The sequence below is a fragment of the Marmota marmota genome, unplaced genomic scaffold, assembly GCF_001458135.2.
Source record: "Marmota marmota marmota unplaced genomic scaffold, marMar, whole genome shotgun sequence".
In the NCBI taxonomy this organism is placed as follows: Eukaryota; Metazoa; Chordata; class Mammalia; order Rodentia; family Sciuridae; genus Marmota; species Marmota marmota.
The window spans coordinates 88,052,072-88,072,108 of record NW_026000026.1 but is presented as its reverse complement, the minus strand read 5'-3'; the positions used below and the strand labels follow the sequence as shown (position 1 = coordinate 88,072,108).

The following is a 20,037-nucleotide window of genomic DNA, read 5'->3' as shown; positions in this document are numbered from 1 at the left end:
TTATATCTGCAAAGACCTTTTTTCCAATAAGCTTACCCTCAGGTTCTGGGAGCCACCAGTCAACCCACTACAATTGCAAAACACGTGTTGGATAATATTCTGATGTGTAACACAAATACATGTTTATCAGTAATAAGATGCTGTATAAGAAATTTGTAAGCTGAGATTTATGTGAAATTCTCAGAAAGTTATAACTTCAGTTCTTTCTTGCACACTGAACTCAAACGTGACAGTGACTCACGCAGTGGTAAAGGAAAATGAATGGACAACTGTAAAGCCATTTAAATGCCCATCTCTGCCGAGAGTTGGGATTTTACTTGTTGCTATGCTCATCCACAGATGGGACTCCCCTGACATTGACACTGCTTCCAACTCCATCTAAGTTTGCCTCTCTTTGCCTTGTGCTTTGCTTGACCCTGTATGGTCCCAAATTTTGACATATACCTGGTTCTGTGAAACTTCCCCTCCTACACTTAGCCACCCTGTGGTGCTCCTTGTCTCATTTTAGCACACACTGAATTTTCAGTGAAGAAAATATTTTCGAATTTTACAATTCTACTTAGGCTCATTTTGTGGCAATTTCATTAAAAAGGAAAACTAATAATCAATCAGGGGACACTCAACTTGTTAAATGCTGAAGAGAGGAGTTTAGGAAGTCTACTTGGATTCACACAGCAAATGACTGGTAAAACTCAGTGTAGAGCCCAGGTCTTTCTGACTTTAGAACCAAGCAGTTACTATGCCATAATGTTCCTTTGGAAAGTGGCCACTTGACCAGGGCTGGATTCATGTTTCCCACTGTGTGCAAGTTTTATTAAAAATCCAATAAACAAACTGGGCATGGTGGCACATGCCTGTAATCCCAGTGACTCCAGAGACTGAGGCAGGAGGATCATGAGTTCAAAGCCAGCCTCAGCAACTTAGTGAGACCCCATGCAACTTAGTGAGACCCTGTCTCAAAATAAAAAAATAAAAAATAAATAAAAATAAAAAAAGGGCTAGCAATGTAGCTTGGTGGTCAAGTGCCCCTGGGTTCAATCCCTGGTACAGAGAACAAAAAAACAACAAAACGAAATCCAATAAACTGTCTCTATGGGATCATCTGTCTCCTTGAAATTAGTGTAGAAAAATCAAATAAATTATCTAAGGGATTAATTACTCGATTAAATAAGTTTTCAAAACTATTCTATATAATTTCCTGACTTTTGATAAAAAAGTCATTTTTAATGACTGTACATGTTACACAATTCGTATAGGTTGTAGAGCATTAGAAATAACCTGTTCAGTTGAAAAGGCATAAGAGAGGTGGCAGCGGAGAACCATGATGAAGACAGTAAGATGGGCAAGAGAGGAAGGCCCCGCCACAAACAGTAAGGAAAGTATTTAAATTATATGACACAGCCTAAAGACACAAAACATTTCATTTCCCTTTGCATGAAACTGGTTTGACCTTCACAGTTCTGAAATAACAGGAACTATTATTTCCCTGGTAACTGTACTGCATTTTAGTCTAGTAGTTAAGCAGAATGCTCAGCATGAATAAATATAGGTAGAAATTGTTAGGGAAGATTTCTATGAAGAGTGCATGTTAAGCAGTAATATAAATGTAAGAGCTTACAGCAAAATGAAATTCATAATATAAAGGGCAAACCTGCCTAGGAGAGAATTTTAGGTAAACTATTGGGTTGAAAAACCAATTCCCATTTTGTTTTAATAGTTAGTAACATAGGGTGGCTGAGGTGACGGGTTTCAGTTGAGTGGCTCGTGTAGCATTATCTTGTGCTTGATTCAGCAGAAACGTGTGTGACTTCTGTAGGACTATGACAAATGGCTGAATTCCCTCTTCCTGAATTCGAAATTAATGACTAAAAACATTATCAGCAAGGTAGGTTGTCAAAAAAAATAGTGTAGGTACTTTATCTAGAAATGGTATTTTTTTTTCTTAGATAAACCCTGAGGATTTTATAGGATCGTTCAGGAGGAGAGATTTATGTAATTTTGAATTTAGCTATGGCATTAGCTAAAGACGACTGGAAAAAAAGAACCAGAGATGCTTATTTTTTTAAAAAAAATTCCTGTGTGATTCCCTGAATTTGAAATATGCAATGAAGGCTTGTTCCTAATTTAAAAGACTAGCTGGGGTCACAGAACTTATGGGAAAACCAGAAGATCCCTAACATCATATCTAGATAGCATGAACCCTTAAAGGTTGCCAGCATCCTTTTAGGAATTATTTACAAAATTCATACATTTTGTTCTTACTAAATTTCATACTTAACAAATTCATACATTTAGCCACATATATTGAGCTCCAAGTGTTTCCTAGCCACTCCATAGAGTTGTAGAGAAATGAAGCATAGTTCCTACCCTTACAGCTGTTGAAGGGGTGGGCCTGCGAACATGGGGTTGCACCAGGCATAACTGTGGGTGCTGAGGGAATGCAGAGGCTGCCAGAGAGCCCAGCTGGCTCCACATGACTCCATGAGAGTTGGGAGAAGGAAATTACTTCATCTCCTGACCTGATTCATCTTCTGTAAGATACTGGGAAACAACCACCCATTCTTCAGGGTGATGGTAAGAATTATACTAGATCAGATATGTAAGGAAGTTTGAGCGTGTGGGTACTCCATGTTTTTACTGTAATCATTGTAGATGGATTCTGTTCTCTCTCTTTGGCCTGAAATGCATGAATTTAAAAATATGAATAGAAAAAGTAAACTATTAGACCAGTTTAACTCTTATGCCAGCTATTTAAAAATGCTCGATTTAAATTATCAAGTTATCTGAACATGGAAAAGAAGAGATATGAATTAGTTTCATATTACTGCTGTAATAAATTACCACAAAATCTGTGGCTTAAAACAATACAGATGTATTACTTTCATTTTTGTAAGTCAGAAGTCTGAAATCACTTTTACTGGGCTAAAATCAGGGTAGAGCCAGGGCTGAGTTCTTCTGGAGATCAGGGGAGAATCTCTTCCTTATTTTTTCCAGCTTCTGGAAGCTGCTTGTGTTCCTTGTCTTATCACTGCTTTACTCCAATGTCTGCCTCTAGGACCACATAAATTTTCCTCCCTTTGATCTCCTAACTTTGTTTTGTAAGACACTTGTGATTATATTGGCCCACCTGGATTATCCAGGTTAATCATATCTCAAGATCCTTAACTTAGTCATATCTTCAAGGTTCCTATTGTCATATAAAACAACACAGGTTCTGAGTGTTAGGGTGCAATCATCTTTGGGCCATTGTTCAGCCAACTGCAAGATATAAAAATCTAAAGAGGGTATCTTTGCTTATGGGAAGACCATGACAGTTTTCACTGCCATAACACATGTTTGAGCCACTGCATATAGATGGGGCTGGCTTAGAAAGAGAAATGACTACCAGGGACATTGAAGTATTCACCTCCACTGTAGTCAAGCTGAGAAAACCAATGAGAAGTCTCAGTGGTTGGCTTTGAATTCAGGCTCCTGTCCCATCCTCACATGTATTTGATCTGTTAACTGCTATTAGACGATATTTCTCAACTTCAATAAATTTATACTGCAGCCATGTTGTGGGCAAAGTATTAACAGAATGACAGAACACTAAAAACCCTGGGTAACAGCTGAATTCAATGCAGATACTATTTGAGAACTGTTCATTTGTGCTGAGGGAAAGCTTGTGTTGACTATGATGGAGGAAGTGAAACAAACGAGGCAGAGATGTATTTGTTCTATAACACTCAAGTGCAAGACATGTCATATTGCTTTATTTTTCTAAATCAAATTCAAGCTAAGTCCCTGTACACATAGGTTAGCAAGATACCCAATGTCAGTTATGATTGGAAAGGCCTCCCCCTGCCCTTTGAAAGCTCAGTCTGGTCAGAAATCTGGGGTGAGGGCTCTGGTCTTCTTTGAGCATGCTCTACCAGACCCTGCTCACTGTCTCTTGCCCACTTGGAACATTTAACTGTGGGTGGATCTGCTGTTCAGAGCCATCATTTCCATTATGAACAACAAAATCATTGGAAAATTTTCTGTAGTACCTAAGGCCAGCTCCTATGAGTCATTTTTGTCATGTTCCACCCCACCAGGACACTGTGTTGGAAAGGAAATAGTGGACTCTTCTGAACAAGAACCAGAACCATTTCCCCCAACTTAGAGCTTTCCAATTGTTTTCTAGTCCACCCCCCAACCTCATCCCTTAGAACAAAACCCCATTTCCTTTTCAAGCCCTTGAATTCTTTTGCTCTTGGAATGTACGAGATAATATGTGTGAGGATGCTTGGCACACATAGGAATCCATGCTGTCATTATGATCATTGTTTGCCACTTTCCTTAGGAATTCAGAACAAAAACTTCTTAACTCTCCCCTGGGAGAGGGGAAATCCTCCAAAGTATGAACACAAAGTCCATCTGGATTTCTCATTTTTGTGTGATGAGCTACATGAAATTAAGGCATAGGTAATTTCTCTAGCATGTGATTCCACTAAAACAGTTAATGGCTTAAAGGTGAATTGTTCACCCTGGGCACATCTAGACTGCAAGGAGAGAATGCGTTAGTTCACTGTTCATCATTTTTTCCCCATGTCTTTGCTTTTATTCCTTCTGTAGCCACCTCCTCCTTTAAGTACACAATTCATGTCAGCTATCCCAGCAGATAACAAGGAAAATGATGTTCCCTGGTAATGTCACAGGTAACACTCAAAGATATGCACTTCAAAAGTTTAGGTTCAGCTACTTGTGACAGCAGGGTGAATAACTGTGTGATCATTTTATTAGAAGAACCTAAGAGAGAGCAGCTTCTCTTGGTGATATATCTTTTTTTTTTTTTTTTAAATTGGCTTGAGCTCTTACCCCAAACCTGGTGGATCCACTTTAGTGATTAAAGTGAATCCACTTTCAAATGTTATAGTTTACATATTAATTCTAGGAGCTTATGATTAGGAATATTTAACTTTATTTATTCACTTTTTGTTAAAATTCTATTTACTTAAGTCAGATGAATGCATTTTTTCTTCTTCTTAGGCACTGAATGTAGATTTTGATATTTTCTGCTGAGATTTTCTTACTAGTGTGTCCAGTCTTATGGGATCCTGTCTTCTGTTGAGCTTGCCACTTTCCTGTGAAAATACCCCTGGACTATGTCCTGGTAGCTTCCTGTTTGGTTCTAAGTTATTACCTAGATTGTCATCTTTGGTTCCTCCTATTAGGAAGAACTGACACCCCCAGGTTGGTGGAGAATGAGTTAGATGCCCTGTCCTATCCTGTGATCCTGTAGCAGCTAAAAATTTCTGTGAGTTTTATAGTTGCTCCAAGTTGCTTGGAATAAAATGGGGGTACCTTTTACTATAGGACTTGAAAGTGGCTTTATGGAGGTTCTTAGACCACATGAGAAGATTTTGAATCATTGAAGCATATTGTAAAAATCATGCAAATGTGAAAGAATGTCAAACTAAATGGGTACCACTACCTTTCAGACAGTCCTGTTTCTTCTCTCTAGAATAAAAAAAAATTGACTCGAATCACTCAATAAAAGTAATTAAGCAGAAATTATGTTAAGGAAAAGAAAAAAAGAGATAGCAGTGTTTTTGTAAAAGCCACCCTGCAACACAGATTTTTAAAAAAATAATCTTCAAAAAGTTGAGAATAGGTTTATCTAAATTCTTAGTTTATTATGACTTATTAGTATGAATATTGTGGAAAAGTTTTTAAAAGGTGGGAAATGTTGTGGCATTAATGTTGAACGAGGCAGTGAGGTATGTTGAGATTGGGCTGTTGCTTAACATTATAGCTTGCTGAATTTTGGTTTTGAATCGTGTGTGGTGTACCTTATTTAGGTAGCAGTGGGCTTCACTCCCCTCGACAAAGAAGAGGGTCTACAGCTTATCGAGTCTCCGGCTCCTCCTTGACCAGAAGTTACTGGTCTTTCTGTTTATTTACTGGTCTATTTTTACCATTTTTAAAAAACCTTTTGGAATCATACAGCAAAAATTTTCCTCTTTTGGTCTATTTTGAAGGGATTCAATATATACAGAAAGTATATTTTTTTCTTCTTTGACATTTGGTGGTGTTCTTTATTTTTATTTATTATTATTATTGTTATTATTATCTGGGTACTGGGGATTTAACCCCGGGGTGCTTTACCATTGAGCCTAATTCCTAGCCCCCATTTTTTTTTAAAATTTTTAAATTTTGAGATAGAGTCTCACTAAGCTGCTTAGGGCCTACTAAGTTACTAAGGCTGGCTTTGAACTTGTGATCCTCCTGACTCAGCCTCCCAAATTGCTGGGATTACAGGCATGCCCCACCACTCCCAGCTACATTTAGTGTTTGATGACATCTTTGACTTAAAACTTGTTACTTTTTAATTACATGCATCTAGTTTTTAATACTTTTTATTTGTGATATGGCCTGAGATGCTCTTAAGTTTTCACATGTTCACATATGGAATCATGGTTTAAGGTGTTCCATTTTAGGATCCAACATTGTTTGACTCCCTTTCTAAGAGGTGCCAAGATGAATGTGCTCCCACTTTATCTTCCCTTCCCACTTCTCCCTACCTACTGTTACCTAAAGTGAATTTTATTACTATTTCTAAATTGCTGTGGTGTGTGACATTTATATTTTGTTCTACTCATACTTCTTATGCAACCAATGATTTCTTCATTCACCTCTAATTTTATACTATAGTAGTTCTCTTAAAGAAGATCTCAAAGTAATTATGAACCTGATTGCTTGTATGTTTCATATTACTTTTTTTTCCTAGAAAATAAAAACAATAATTTTATAGTACATTTAATGGCAACTGGTAGTAATAAAATTTTCCTATTTTGTTTACATGTTCTTTAGACAAGTCTGCAAATTAGCATTGATTATTTGCAAGTTATTCTACTAGCTATACTGTCATTTGTCAAAAGGTGGATCAAGATAACATAGAATCATAGTCATAATATGGTCATACAGAATGATCATATTATAAATCAGATTGGATTTATCACCAGCATTTATAAAACCAGACCCAGGGAAAGAACTAGGTCTGGGGACATTATGTATGGTCTTAATATAGTGAATGTTTAGCCTGTCCTGATTACTACAAAATCATATTACTTTTATATTTGAAATAATTTGTTTAATTTGTACATTCTTGGTTTTTATTTTTCCCTTCCTTGAAGACTTGATAGACATTGCTCTCTTGCCTTTTCTAGTGTTTTTTTTTTATTGTAAAGTTTGAGTTCAGCCAGATTTGATTAAAAAAAAGTAATTTTTTTCCACACATTTTTTTATTGGTGCATTAGAGTTGTACATAATCATGGGATTTGTTAACACATTTGTACATGCACACAATACACAGCATAACATAATTTGGCTCATGTCATTACCAGCAGATTTTATTCTTTTACACAGGAAAATTCTTTCTTATCCCCCACAGTTAGCTTTACCGGGTTACATGCTTGGTACTATAGGAAATTCCCCTGATAAATGTGTACATATAATCTATACATTTGATTTTTCCCTTTGTTTTGGGACAATTTTCTTTTATTTAACTTTGAATATCTACTCTGTTATAGCTTTTAGGAATGTCAGTTATGCACCACTGGATTTCCTTTGGCTCTAACAGTAATTTTCCCTCGATACCTTAAGAATTTTTTTTAGTTTTGTGTTTTTCAGAAATGGCTTATTTTTCCCTCTGTTGAATGCCTCTAATGTAGCTTTTATTTATCTAATATTCTTATTTTTCTCTTATATATATTATTTTGACTCTGACATGTCACTTTTTATTACCTGAATTTTCTGATCCTTTCCCTTGAGTCCTATTATGTCTTGTCTGAATTCATTTCAGACGTTCATAATTAATATTCCTTTTATTTAAAGAACACATTTTGTGTGTGTGTGTGCCAGAGTTGTGTATTAATTTTTTTGCCTGATTTGTTATAGTCTTGTGTATTTTTTTGGTCTGCTTTCTGTTTGCCATATTCTTTTCTTTAGGTTTTTGTTACTATCTTCATAGAAGCCTCAGGCTGATTCTTTTTTTCTGTTTATTACTCACTTTTAGTGCGCACTGGAATTAGCCATTTGATGATGGACAATATAGAAGGGGATTAAACAGTGCAGCAGGCAGTTTGAATGTCAGAACCTGGCTTTGGAGCACATTCTCACTAATATTTTACCCTTGGAATATAAATAAATACGGGTTCTCTCTGTCATATGCACCAGAGGTCACAGGGGTATATAGTTCCTCCCTTCCTTTTTTGGTAGGTCTTTCCCTTGCTTCTCTGCAGAGCTGCTGCTCACTGATTACACCTTTACCACCCTGATTTACCCACACAGCTCTCTTGAACAGCTGGTATAGCTGTGTGCTTTCTTACTCAGCCTGGCAATATGTTTCTCTGTGGTATGAAACAAGGCTTACTGAGGGTTGTACCAACTCCATGCTCAACCAAGTTGGCCTCTCTGGCAAAGGGTGATTCCGTTGGTCTTGCCAAATTCCCCACTGTGATAAATGTCTTACTTGGTTTACACCCTGCTGAGCTCATGCCCCTGAAGGACCCCCCCTGTACTGAACAGCAGTTGTGGTTTAGCATTGTGGTTGTGTCTTCATATGTTGTGGTTTAGGGAGGTGGTTGTTTCTTAGCATATTAATTGTCCACTGTTATGTAACCAACCACTCAAAATTACTTAAATTAACCACAATTTAATACTTCACCTAATTCTGTTGGTGGGCTGGCTGGTTTTGCTTGTCCCACCTGCAAGTTTGTTTTTATGGCTGTGGTCAGGTGGTGGCTCAACAGGAATGGCTGCATCTGAATAATATAATGCCTGTCTTCACTATCCACGTTGTCTTTCACGCTGGGTCTTCACAGCATGGTAACCTCAGTGCTCCAAGATGGAGAGCAGCTGCAAGGTTCCTGATGGCTGAGGCCAGGAGGACACATAGTATGGCTTTTGCTATATTTTGTTGGTCAAATCAAGTCAGGGGACCAGTCCAATTTCAAGGGATGGAGAAGTCACATTGTGAAAGAGTGTGAATCCATAATAGAAGGAATAACTGTGCCTTTCTTTGGGCCAAAAATCTACTACACCTTAGTTCATGTTTTGACTTACATTTCTCCACCTTGCTTTTGTTTGGTTTCATACCAAAGGAACAGAAAAATTTACACTGTTGCCTTCAACAGGAATTCAGATTATTAATAGTTTTAAAGGCCATGAATAGTAAAAGAAAACTCAATACTGTTACACCTGCCTTCTAATGACTTAGCACCTTTTGTTTTTCATCTTTAAAGCCCATGAGATAGAACTTAAGAAGTGCCTCTACTGTGTGTAATCAGCAGCTCCCAGCCCTAGGGCAAGGATTCTGAGACCTGAAATGGAGCCTCACATTCCACACAGTACAAGGTAATGCATTTTGGACTGCAGGGCAGGAAGGCTGGCTTCTACTTTTGCTCTATTCCTAGATTTGAAATCTTAATAAAATAAGTTTACTTTAGTCTCTCATTAGTAAATTTTGGTTAAAAAAAAGAGGTGGTTCTTAAACCATAAATTGACAGAAGGTCACTTGTGGGGTTTGTTGAAAATCCCATTCCTGGTCCCTTTCCCCCTTGAGACTCTGACTCAATGGGTCAATGAGAAGATCTGATTTTTTTTTTTTAAGAGAGAGAGAGAGAGAGAGTGAGAGAGAGAGAGAGAATCTTTTTTTTTTTTTGTAGATGGACACAACACAATGCCTTTATTTTTATGTGGTGCTGAGAATTGAACCCGGGTCCCGCCCATGCTAGGTGAGTGCTCTACTGCTGAGCCACAATCCCAGCCTGAGAAGATCTGATTTTTAAAAGAAACACTTCAAATGACGTTGTTGCAGGTGGTCATTTGATTATTCTGTGAGACTTTACACCACTAAAATTTCAGAATTTTCTTCCAGCTTCCAAAACTCTATTAATCATGACTGATGTATTTAAAATGTTCATTCACTGAGCCATGATTAGCTATTTAATTACCTGCATTGTTTAGAATGTCTTTAAGAATAAATACCCTAACTTGGACTCCATACTTTGAATTTGTAATTATGAAAGAAACATTGGTTTCTCAAGAAGATCATTAAAATCTGTTGATTAAAAACAATTATGTACTTTTGTGATTCTTACCTCTGTATCATACTTTAATTCTATCATGAAAAATAGAAATAAGTTAATATTACAATGAATTATAGAGACATAGGGACAATCTTTGGTGAGTTGAACAGAAGTCTTCCTCCATCATCTAATGTGTAAAAGCATCAGGTTATCCTTAGAGAAATCATTCCTCATCCCTCAAACATACCCCATGGACTTCAAAGTTGGTTCTAATTCAGTTGACAACTTAATTTTTTTCCTAGTGCAACTCTCTGTTTGGCCACTTGATGGCAGCATTTACTATGTGCTAACATTGAACTTTTTTTTTTTTTTTCTTTTTTCTTTTTTTTCCCTCTAGGTTGTTCAGCCTCGTTTAACATTGGTGGTGGAAAAGATTGATAGCAATGCAAATGTATTTATAACCACGAGAGATAGTCACCTTCCACCCCAATTAGCCTTTGCATTGATTTACTGAGGAAAAACATCTATTACTGAAAAAGTCTTACAGATTAGTGTTGCATTATTTTGTTACAGTTGAAATATCTGCTGGAAAAGTGATCTCACAGATCTCTAACCAAAAATGTTCTTTCTCAATAATTAAAAAAAACAAAAAGATATATCATTGAGAATGCAGCTCTGGTTTAGAACTATGTGCCAGTTTTTTCCCCTTAAAGCTATACACTTAGTTATTTGAATACTTTTTTAATAATGAGCTTGTGTCACATTTTAGATCTTTAAAAAGAGATTTATTCATGAGCTGTTGCTTGGATAAAGCCATTGATCTACCCCCCAAAAAATCTCATTTCTCAATTGCTTTGTGAGAACATAATTATGATCTGAACTAAAGTCTTTTTTTTTTTTAATATGAAAAAGCTACTGCTTCTCGAAATACATTTTTGCCTCCCCAAAGAATGAAGCTGCAACTGAAACATTTCCCACAGAGAAAAACCTACCAGTAATGATTCTATAAACATCCTGGCAACCACTTTCTAAGGGAGGGTTCACTAAGACGACTCCTGTTTGAGATTTACATGGAGCACAAATTGGTAGGGATTTACAAGGCGGTTACAATTTAGTGCTTTGGGCTTGAAAGAAAAGAATGTTTTTTTTTTTCCTTGTTGTTGTTTGGTTTTAACCGGTCCCTCTTCTCCCCTGGCCCCTTATTTCTCTTAAAATATGATGACATTTGGAAAAGTTTGGTGGCTTTTTGTTTTTTGAGCTGTTACTGGAGAAGATTCCCCATGTTGTAATTCACTGCTGTTTGAATTTAGATGTCAGAGCAAGGTTAAAGTACTCAACAGCAGGGTTGTAGAAGAGGCTCTGCTGGGGCCACCAGGCCTACACCAATGGCAAGAGAGTAGCATTGGGAAGTGTCGGACAGCAAGTTTATATAAATATCTTTGTGGATGTGTATAAATATTCTGGGGAGACGATTCCAGCTCTGCTATTTTCACAGGCTCAGCTCTATTTTCCTGGGCTTTGTGTATGTTTACTTATATACAATTGTGCATTTCCTTCTGTTTATTTGAGTCTTCTGGGCCTATGTGAGGAGACTCAAGTGCCCTACACATTCTTCTTATAGCTCATTTTGTGCCAGTTTAAAAAATATTTTTATAGCAAAAGCAGTGCACATTTAATTTAGAAATCTTCAAAAATATGGATAAGTGAAGAGCAAATAAAAGCATATACCTTGCCATGCTATTGTTAAAGTCTTCTTGTATATAAGTGTATATATAAGTATATATATATATATATATCTTTTCGTATTACATTTAGACACAAAATATATGTATATATAGTCTTCTCTATAAAAATACGTAGCTAAAATAGAAATACAAATATATATTATAAAAATTGGAACATAATTAGTGTGTATAAGTTTTCTTAATCTACCTGAGTATAATTTCTATTGTTGTAAAATTCGCTTACATTTCTTTTCTTTTTGACAAAAGCACACTTTCATTTTTCTCATTATGAGAAACACTACCTGGCTGGGACTCCTAGAAAACAGACCTTTAAATGATACCATGATATTCAACCACTGGGTCTGATGATTGTATACATATGGGAATTCATAGAGGACCCAGTTCCAGGTGGCCTGATGACAATGTGGGATACTTTAAAAAACTGTATAGAAAGGTGAAGTCTAGATGTGACAGGCATCATTTCTGATATATTCAGTCTCAGATGAAATCAACATGGAAAAGAAAAAGGAAATGATGGCTTTGACAGCTTTTCCAATCTGCAGCATTTGCTGTCTGCAAAATCCTGTTAAATTCTAGCCAGCAGTTGAGGAAGGAAAAGCTTAAGTGAATGCACTGAAAGGGGCTGGCTGTCTTTTGTGGAGTGCTTTGTTTTCAATTTGCTTGGTGCTCTGAAATATCGAGTGTCCAGAGCACAATGCAGTCCCCCTCACTGGTGATGAAAGACATTGTGAACTTCTTACACATAAATGCCAAATGCCCAGTAAAACAGCCTCAAGATCAGCTCTTTCACCGCTCAGTGGTGTGTGTATGTGTGTGTGTGTGTATGTGTGTGCGTGCACGCGCGTGCGTGTGCACACCTACGTGCATGTACCTTCGTGTGTAGATATTCTGGATATGCAGTCCAATCGAGCATGGCCCCCAGAACTGGGGCCTCACATGTGCTTATCTGAATGTAGGGATCTCATCTGACTATACTGAAGCCTACTGCATTATTCTCAGCTGGGTCTCATTTAAGGCAGAACAAAAAGGTCTCAGAAAAAAGAAGGAAGCAGAGATGTGCTTGTGGTTTAGTCTGAGGCTAGGAGTAGAGAAAATGTGGAAATGATTCAGGGCCTTCTACCTACCATAACATTTTAGAAATCTCTTTAATTTCTAAAGTGAATTTAGGATCTGTAAAGTTTGCCCATTGGGCTCCATAAGCCCTGTAGCCTAGAGAGTTTTTCTGTATGTAGAATACCTGAGTGCTGTGCTAGATTTATTGTTTTGTTTTATGTATTGTTTTGCCATTTGCACAAGTTGAACTCCTGTGAAATTTTTATCTATTCAATAAAAAAAATTACCCAGAGAGTTGAAATTGGCATTGATTTTTAATTTATATAGAAGTTATTACAAATATATATCAGTGTCAATTAAAACAGTTTCATTGCATACTATGTATAGGAAATCAAATTTCATAGTTACATTTAGCAGGTGGGCAGCAGTGCTGGTTTCAGAGTTTAAAGGTCATTGATGATTAGGCTCTGAGTTTAGTTTAAATTGTTACATTTTTTCCCTCTCCCTTCTTGACTTCAAATGTGAGAGATGGAAAGTACTGGTGTGAGTTAACCTTACCTAGCAAAAGAAGTATCAAGGGGCTGGGGTTGTAGTTCAGTGGTAGAGCACCTGCCTGGCACATGTGAGGCCCTGGGTTCGATCCTCAGCACCACATAAAAATAAATAAACAAAATAAAGATATCGTGTCCATCTATGACTAAAAAGAAAAAAAATTTATTTGCCTTCTTTGTTGTACCCCATTCTCCAAAATTGCAAAGATAACTTGAAAGTAAACATGCCATTGTGTCAACAGTGACAACAATAATCCCAATAGTAAACGATATGCATGATAAAATACAAGTGGGAACTTTGGCTCTCATTTACAAAACTGACATGAATAAAAACAGTCAGTTCCCTTTCTTCATCATGTGGCAACTCAGTGTTCTCAAATTCATGTTTCCCTTGTTAAAGTCACTTTGTGAGATTCTTCCTGTGAATTCTGTTTCTCCCCTTGCACTTCCTGTTTCCATCCTCCCTTCTTCACTACCATTCCTACTTAGTGTGCAGTTTTGGGAAATTCTGATCCTTTTCTTGAGTCTTCCCAGTAAGGGGGGAAAAGTTCATTCTCAGGCTGTAATCAGTAATTTGAGCGAGTTCTGGTTCTCATTGTGTCATCTTTTATGTGTCAATTCTCCAGGCCAAGAATTCCTGCAACATGAGTGCAATGCAGTATTCGATTTCTATGATCACTTTAAACACTAAATCTATGGCTTTAGTTTTAGTGTGCCTATAAAAAATTTCAGAAAGAGTTCCCTTGGATTTGTATCTTTTTTTTCATTTTTTAAAATAAGGAAACAAACAAACAAACAAAAAACCCAAAAAACAACTCACCTAGTAAGTGTATGCAGGGCTTTCTCTACAAGAATGTATTTTATTAATGTAAGTAGAAATGATGTTTTTGTTTTCCTAGAGAATGTGATTTATCCCTCCTGGTTATGACAATCAAAAATGTTTCTTGACAGACATTAGGGAGACTGTTACTTGTCATGATGTGGTGACTAATGGAATATACATGTTGCATAGACAACTCAGATAATTTGGGCATTCTAGAAGTGTGATAATTTGTTTTCTGTTGCCATAACAAAGTACTTGAGGTTGGGTAATGTATAAAGAAAAAAGTTTTATTTAACTGATGTCTTTGGAGGCTCAAAGTCCAAGATCAGTTGGCCCCATTTTTTTTTATAGCCTCTAGTGGATGGCATAATGGTGAGAGAGCATGAGAGGGAGAGATCATCTGGTGAGACAGAAAGAGATATTTTGAGGCCAACTTGCTTTTTCATAAGGACCCACTCTTGTGGGAACTGACATCTCAAAAACTACATTAGTTTGTTTTGAGGGTGATGCTTGCAGTGATCTAATTCCCTCCCAGAAGATTCCACCTCTTCAAGGTTTCACTGCCTCTCAACATTGCCACACCAGAAACCAAGCTTCCAGCATATGAATGTTTGGGGAAACATGCTCAAATCATATCCAAGCCACAGTGAGTGGTTTTTCCTTTATAGCCATAGTCACAGCCATGGGTGACAGGAGATAAGCAGGTTTGAGAGGGCTCAACAAATGAAAATACTAGTCATAACAGGAAGGAAATCCCATTGGTCTGGAGTACTATCTACAAGTAAAAAAACATTCTCAATTTGCTTTGTGATATTTCGCATTTACATCTAGAGAAGAATCTTCACAACCAAAATGTTTAAAGTTCTCCGATAGAGAACAAAATAAAGAGCTAGTTTGAAAAGATTTATGACAGAGAAATCTCTAAAAGACTGATAGAATGATCCAGACAGAAGAAAGAAGAGACCAAAAAAAAAAAAAAATCAAAGTATCACAGAATAGGATTTAAAACAATTAAATAAAGATATTATGGAGAAATATGTGCATACAGTTGAAAGCAAAGATGAAGTAGGTGATTTTGTTAAAATGCCAAAATTGATATAGGAGGAACAAATCCTGAGAAAAGCAGCAACGGTGGAGATGAAAGATCCCTCATTCACTGTCAGGAAAGTCTGACTCAGAATACTTGATAAGAAGTATTTTACTAAAAATTTGTGTAATAAAATATCTCTATGTTATATACATTATTCTAGAAAATAGAAAAAAATATGAAAGCCACCCAATTCACTTAGGAGCTACTATAACCTTGGTTACAAAACCAAATGAAAGTACAAGAAATTAAAATTTTAAGCCTACTTCACTTATAAACCAAGACAATAAATTCTAAGTAAAATATTAATTAAGAGAATTTAACAGTCTAATAAAAATCTCTAAGAGCTCACACTTCATCTATTTAAATAGAATGAAAAAGCTTCCTTCTACAAAAAAGAAAATACCTGGAATCCTAGAAAAATCAACTTAATACATAACCAAACTCTAACAAAGTAAAATGAATTAGTTCAGATCAAAAATAGGGTGGGCAGAGATACTGAAAACCTGAGAAGTAAGCAGTAAGCTTAAGGTAATGCTGTGCCAGGGAGAAGAATGCTGGTCTCACTAACTAAGGTTCCTGGTCTAAATAGTCAAACAAAACAGGCCATGTGATGTGGGCAACTTGAAGTCAAGATGCTGAAAATTTAAACTTTCAAAAGGCTGTACCCTGGATGCAGCGGTACAGAAGCAAAAAGTTTGTAGAAGAAAAGAATTCTTGAATAATTTTAACTATGGGTCTGCTTTAATGCATGTATGCATTTTTTTAAAATTGACATAAAAATCAGACTTAATACCTCTGGAGTGCTTGAATAACATGTGTGTAGTCACATAACCCAGGCCACAGTGAGTTCCTGCTAATCAAGTGTCATTAGGAAGGAGATCATAACCTCCAAAATATGAACAGAGAGAAACATTTTGTAAAGATACATTTTGTGAAGATTTAGACTAGAAGAGTACCATGTTTCAGATTCCAATGGACTTAAATGTCCTCTCTCCCAAAGTGGGGAGAAGATTAGAAGATGAGACCGAAGATTGAAAGAAAAAATACAGTCATTAAAACCATGACAGAGCTCGAAGGAGCAAAGAGGAGTAAAGTGCTGTAGAGGATACTTAAGGCCATGAAAATTATAAATGAGAAATCCAAATGAAATTAAGAGTAAACAAAGCGTTCAGAATTCAAAAGAATTCGAGACAAAGCAGTGACTCTAAATAATAGATCAAAGTGATACAAAACAAGCATAATTGGAGACTTCAGAGAAGCCCCAAATAATAAACAGACATTTTGTGGCTCAATTATTTATCATAATTTTACTTAAGCATGGATAAATATAAAACCATATGTCAACTCTTTCTGTATATAGAACTTATCCATTTATAAAGTAAAAATCATAAAGTAACCACAGACTATAAAAACAATAAGATTTTAATAAGTGGCATTAATATAATGAACACTTACATTTTTATAAATTTATAATTTAAGAATTTTTTTTTCTAAAATCAGCCTATTTGTATCTCTGTATGAAAAGCTCTTTCCATGTAGCATGGAAATAGTCCTGGAACTGTGAATACGAAGCTATGTTCTAGTAAAGTCATTGGACTTCAGAGATGAACAGTCCCCTGGGCAGACAGGCAAAATGATGGAACCACTTACTATAGAGTCTCAGATTTTTCAACAGAAACATTTAATAGTCAGGCCTGCCCAGACCTTCATGGCAGGTAGATGTCCAGCCTTGCAGACCACACCTCACTGGAACCCATCTACCAACGTGGGGGTCCTGAGGCTGCCTTCATCTTGGGATACCGAAAACCCTGCCACAGCCCCCTTGATATGGAACCCTCCACCTGGAGTTACTGGACAGGGCCAGGAGACAGTCACCCACCTCAGCACCACACGCCACAGTGCTGCATTTTTGAACAGGCCACCCACTGTCACCGCACAGACTGCCATTGCTGCCCCATCTCTGAAAGCTGTTGCCTCCTTCTTGGGACACCTCCGTTGCCATATGGGGTTGCCTCTGCTACTACTATTGCCATCTTTAGTTAGGCCAACTTCCATCTTGGGACACTGCCCAGGGCCTTGAAGCCCAACATTAAGGTACGTACCGTCTCCCAACCCCCCAATCCCCCACCTTCCTGACACCAACAGGGCCCAGCTCTTACAGCAATGTGGCTGACCCGCAGCTCTCAATGCCTTGTCCTGATCTGCCTGATATAAAACAACTCTCCATGACAGGCATGCAGATCATGGTGCTTAGCCCCCAGGACCTCTGGAGAGAGAGGTTCCTGATGGGGTAGTATAAAGGGTGGGGGCGAGAGAGATACAGTTTAAAGACTAAATTAGAGACTAGGAATTGTGGGGTCCACAGGTGATGTAAGGGGCTACAACCAGGCACCCACATTATATTAGTGGACCCCAAAGAAGATTTCTGGGGTGCAGTCTTCCAACAGGGACCAGCAATTGCTATACCCCACCTCTAGGAGTTCTGTCTCCAGGACTAACCCTCTCACCCTAGTAACCTTCACTATCCTTAGGGTAGAGATACCAGCAAATTCTAGACAAACCCATCTATTGGATGAAAAAGGAAGAGAGAAGATATTAAACTCCAACAGAAAAAATCATTCAATTTTCCTTCGAGATTTTTTTTTTCCTTCTTTCCCTCACCATCACATCCCCAACATTTGTGAAACCAAGTACTTTTCATGCATTAGGTTACTGAGGACTGGGATGTTTGAATAGTATAATACAGTTTTCATGTATACTATTTTAGCATTTTTTTTTTACATTTTTTTCTTTTTCTGCTTTTCCTCCTCTCTCTATATTTTCCTCTGACTTATCTTTCTCCCAAGAGTTTCTTTCTCTTTTCTCTTGTTAACAGCCAGCTTTATTTGATTCCTCTTTCACACTTCCTATGATCTCTAATACCTGTGTATTCTCACCTCCTGCCTCACTAACATCTCATCCCACACCCCTTCCTGTCCACCATTAGAAACAGAAGACCTTTTGCAATTCTACTGCCTATTTTATAGATAATAATTGAACACACCATTTCTGCACAAAAATTCTACAAAACTGTAAATGTCTTAATAGTAACTATTTGGTTTAAGGCTGCATGTTGTTTGCCTTGGGTCCTGTTAATACTGATCTCCCCCTTAAAGGTGAGGTATTGGAAACCTGCAGGGACACTATAAGTTATAATACCTTGGATCCATACTGCTAAAGGAGAAGATACGTGAATCAAATAGACCACAACACAAAAATACTGGGTGACTTTAACAAACCTCTCTCACCACTGAATAGATCTTCCAAACAAACACTAAACAACGAAACTATAGAACTCAATAACACAATAAATAATTTCGACTTAACAGACATACATAGAATATTTTATCCATCAACAAGTGAATACACTTTCTTCTTAGCAGCATATGAGTACTTCTCTAAAATAGACCAGTTTTATGCCACAAAGCAACTCTTAGAAAAAAAGACATACTATCTTGATTTCTATCATATCATAATGGAATAAACTAGGAATCAATATTAAAATAAAAAATAAAAAGCTACTCCAACACCTGGAGACTAAATAATATGCTATTGAATAAACAATGGATAGCAGAAGACATTAGGGTGGAGATACAAAAATTCTTAGAGGTAAATGAGAACACTGATACAATATATCAAAATCTCTAGGACACTATGAAGGCAGTGCTGAGAGGAAACTTCATTGCATTGAGTTTATGCATTAAAAGAATAAAAAGTCAACAAATGAATGACCTCACATTACATCTCAAAGACCTAGGAAAGAAAGAGCAAATCAACACCAAAAGTAGTAGAAAACAGGAAATAATTTCAGAGCTAAAATCAATGAAAGTGAAACAAAAGAAACAACTTAAAAAATTGAAAAAATGAAAAGTTGGTTCTTTGAAGTAATAAATAAAACTGATAAACCCTTAGCCATGCTAATGAAGAGAGAGAAAATTCAGATTACTAACATCCATGATGAAAAAGGAAATATTACAACAGACACTATAGAAATACAAAAAAAAATTAGAAACTAATTGAATATTTATACTCCAATAAAATAGAAAATCTTGAAAACATCAACAAATTTCTAGACACGTGATCCTTCCTAACTGAACCAGAAGGACATACACAATTGAAACAGATCAATTTCAAGCAATGAAATAGAAGATGATATGAAATTCCTACCAACCAAGAAAAGCCAAGGACCAGACTGATTCTCAGCTGAGTTCTACAAGACCTTCAAAGAAGAACTAATACTAATAATCCTCAAGTTATTCCATGAAATAGAAAAGGAGGGAACCCTTATGAACTTATTCTATGAGGCTAGTAACTCCCTAATACCAAAACCTGATAAAGACACATCAAGGAAAGAAAACTTCAGACCAAAATCTCTAATGAACACAGATGCAAAACTTCTCAATAGAATTCTGGCAAATTGCATACAAAAACATATTAGGAAGATAGTGCACCCTTATCAAGTGCAGTTCATCCCAGGGATGCAAGGTTGGTTCAACATATGGAAATCAATAAACATACTTCATCACATCAATAGACAGATAAGAATCATATGATCATCTCAATAGATGCAGAAAAAGCATTTGACAAAATAAGGCACCTCCTCATGTTCAAAACACTAGAAAAACTAGAAATAATAGGATCATACCTCAACATTATAAAAGGTATCTATGATAAGTCCAAGGCC

At 36.8% G+C, this 20,037-nt stretch overlaps 1 non-coding gene across 1 annotated transcript; it reads right to left on the bottom strand.

The window, feature by feature from the left end:
* Positions 1 to 6,974: 6,974 nt before the first annotated feature.
* On the bottom strand, positions 6,975 to 7,106 carry LOC125619224. The gene has a single exon (XR_007350725.1). It is a non-coding gene; the product is annotated as a small nucleolar RNA SNORA72 (small nucleolar RNA).
* Positions 7,107 to 20,037: the final 12,931 nt, after the last annotated feature.